This window comes from Rattus norvegicus, chromosome 11, assembly GCF_021556685.1.
Source record: "Rattus norvegicus strain SHRSP/BbbUtx chromosome 11, alternate assembly SHRSP_T2T, whole genome shotgun sequence".
NCBI classification, from domain to species: domain Eukaryota; kingdom Metazoa; phylum Chordata; class Mammalia; order Rodentia; family Muridae; genus Rattus; species Rattus norvegicus.
Genome location: NC_141544.1, coordinates 91,465,420 through 91,468,672, shown reverse-complemented (window position 1 = coordinate 91,468,672; position 3,253 = coordinate 91,465,420). Strand labels below are relative to the sequence as shown.

Sequence of the window (3,253 nt, the reverse complement as noted above, 5' to 3'; positions counted from 1 at the left end):
AGCTACAGTGTACTTATATATAATAAATGAATAAATCTAAAAAAAATAAATAAATGAAAGAAAAAGAAAGCATCACATTCAGTTTTTTAAAAAAAACTGTCACAACCAAAATAAAATTTATGAATATAAATTGCATTACGGATCTCTTGCTTCTGGTGGTCTGTTCCAGGATGAAGGTTATACATGTCCAGGAAGGCGCTGGGACTGTAGTGCTCGGATATTCTCAAGAGGAAGGTTTAAAGGTCGATGGCCCTGTAAATGCAGGATTCTTTTGGAGACTCATCATTGTCTTTGCGTGAAGACATGTTGCTTTGCAATTGTCGCAAGTGTCGTGTCAAACGCTCTGGTTATGCTTGGGTCACAGCCCACTCTCACATCTTCTGTGATCAGCATGGCAGTGTTGAGTTCAGTCATCCACCTGCAAGTTGCCCTGCTTGCAACAGCACCCTTTCTGGAAGGCAAGCCTAGATATTGTCCAAACAGAGCTCAGTCCATGAGAGGAGTGCGGCGCTATGGTATCAGCAAATCGATGGCATCAGCAGGGATTCAACCAGAGGTTGGACATTAGCTCCCGAGCACTGGCCTTCTGGACATACCAGGTACACCAGGAACGTCTCTATCAAGAATATAATCTCAGCAAGGCTGAGAACCACTTAAAACAGATAGAGAAGACAGATGCCAGCAAACACAGAGCAAGGAAGTAGAATTGGCCTCTGTGAACTGGGAGATTATCTCCATGATGAAAGTTCTAGAAGGAAACAAGAGAAACTTTAATGGTATCTATGAAAAACGTATGGAGTGCAATTGCCAGTACCAAAACATCCAAGGCCTTTATGATAGCCTTACGCTGAGGAATTTCACCATGGCTAGCCGAGAAGGCTCCCTGGAACCAGGTGTGATCCCACAGTCTGGGGTCTTCCACTTCCCACCAGGGAAGAGGTCAAAGTTTTCTTTGGACCGTACACCAGTTGGAAATCAAGGTGGCGGAGATGAAGGTGTTCAGTTCGGACCATTTTTTGTGTGTTCTCCCACAGCACCCGAACCCGTTAACAACTTCTTTAGTTTTGCGTCTCAAAGGCATGAAACAGAGCAGCGAGTCTGCAGCAGGGCCTTAGAAGCAAGAAGAATTTAGCTCATTTTTTTATTTCAAGACTGTTTTCCTGCATCCCTGGGTTCTCTTCACACGTCGGCCTTAGAAGAAGTTGGCTCGCAGTGTGGTGTGTGGCTTCCTGGTTGGTTTCTTCACTGTTTGCTTAGGGCACGGGCATTTCATGAATGTTGGTCTCTAGTTTGCCATTGCTCACACAGTCACGCTGCTGCACAGGTCCTGTTTCAGACCAAGCTGTGTCTATGCTTGTGTAAGCACCAGTGATAGGTTTACATAGCGTTTTGGATTCTAGTGTGTCTATGTCAAGTGTGTGCATTGTTTTTCTCTGCTAGTATATTTCTGCAAAAATGATGGTCTTGGAAAATGTTGGCTTGCACTTAACATGTGTTTTACAGTTTTGTATTTCCATTTGTGCTACTTTAGTTTGGAGGTGTGCTTATGCCAGTGAAAGAAATGTGTTCTGTTCATATTTTAAAATAATTTATACTGATAAAGTTATTTGTTGATTTTATTGATCTTTGTTTTAAAATAAAGATGCTTTACTTTTTTTTTTTAAATTACATTCTGAAGAGAATTAAATTGCCAGACAGTGGTGGTGGGAGCCTTAGTCCCAGCACTTGGGAGGCAGAGGCAGGGTATCTGAGTTGAGGCCGGCCTGGTTTAGAGTTCTAGGCCAGCCAGTGTTGTACAGAGAAACCCTGTCGGGGCTCGGGATCTACAGCAGCATCTGAAAGGCAGATCCAGGCAGCAGAGGGAACAGAAAGCCAACTGGATGTGGTCAGGGTGTAGGACCCAATCAGCCCTACCTCAGGGAGGTCCCACTCACAGAGACACAGAGACGGAGATCGATGCAATAAGCAAGAGGTTTAATGATCCAGTGCACTGGGGTGGGCCTGTAATCAAGACAAAGGTGACCCCGAAGAACAAAGGCCCATACCCTTTATACTGTTTCAGGGTATAGCCTTTAGATTACAGCGAGAGTTGGTTATTTCTCATTGGCGGGAATTATTATCTTTTGAATTCATTGATGGCCACCTGTTGTCCTTTGAATTCATTGGAGGCCCTTGGTGGGGAAATATCTTTGGCACGCAGAGGGGCTGGTGAAGGATCCCATCCTTACTGCGGTTAGCTCATTCCACGCGGATGGGGGACACCAACAAGGGTGGTTAGCTCATTTCCTGGGACAGGGTGTTATCCTAAATTTTTTAGACAGTGTGTTAAAGTCCCAGCCACCTGGTGTTTCCCTAAGGCAGCCTTTGTCCTTAAGTTTGAATCTTACAAGGGCTATCTGTGGGAGAAGGAGAGAGAACTCAGTGAGACTAACAGAGGCAGGGAAAACCCTGCCTTTTTCAAGACAATGAACAGCTTATCTGGGAAGAGGGAAGCCTGGGGAAACTATTGGGGACTTTGAAATACATAACAAGTGCTTGGGACCGAGGGAGTCTGGAGGCCAGCATGGGCCACAGGTATAAGTCATTGGAACCATGTGTCTCTTTTGCCGGAGGTAAAGGAAGCCGCTCCTCAGTAGATGAAAACCGGTTCCACAGGCTCCCGGGAACGCTAACTTTTATCCAACTTCCACAAACCATGCTGAACTACTGGGCCTAGACTCAGCTTTGAAGTAAGTATGTGTGCCTCCCCTTTTGGGGAGTGGAGATGGGGTAACTGACAGTGAACATTGTAGTCTATAGCCAAAGCTACTCAGGAGGTTGAGACAGGAAATCACTTGAGCCCAGGAATTAAGCAGCAGACTGTCCCAACTGTCTTGAAGCAGAACAAACACCTCACAGGTTGAAGTAAGACAAAAGCAAAGAACATACCTTGCGGGTCGAGAGTTCTGTTTATAATTAAAACAGTTTGCTTGGTGTTAAAATCTAGCTAAGAGATAAGTGCGTTTGTCCTGTGTCAAGTCCCTGCTAATTAAGGCCTTGATTTGTAATCAAGAGCGAGTTCGGCTGCCTCTCTCTAACACCAGCACCGCCTCTCTCTTGCTGAGCTCCAGCGGTAGGGGAAAGGGGTAAGTAAGTAAGGAGGTGCCCGGGGTTGGGGATTTAGCTCAGCGGTAGAGCGCTTGCCTAGCAAGCGCAAGGCCCTGGGTTCTGTCCCCAGCTCCAAAAAAAAAAAAAAAAAAAAAGTAAGGAGGTG

General features: G+C 45.5%; 1 pseudogene; it reads left to right on the top strand.

Moving 5' to 3' along the window:
- The first annotated feature begins 272 nt into the window (after positions 1 to 272).
- On the top strand, positions 273 to 1,132 carry Ccnb1ip1-ps4 (cyclin B1 interacting protein 1, pseudogene 4; annotated as a pseudogene).
- The last annotated feature ends 2,121 nt before the right edge of the window (positions 1,133 to 3,253 follow it).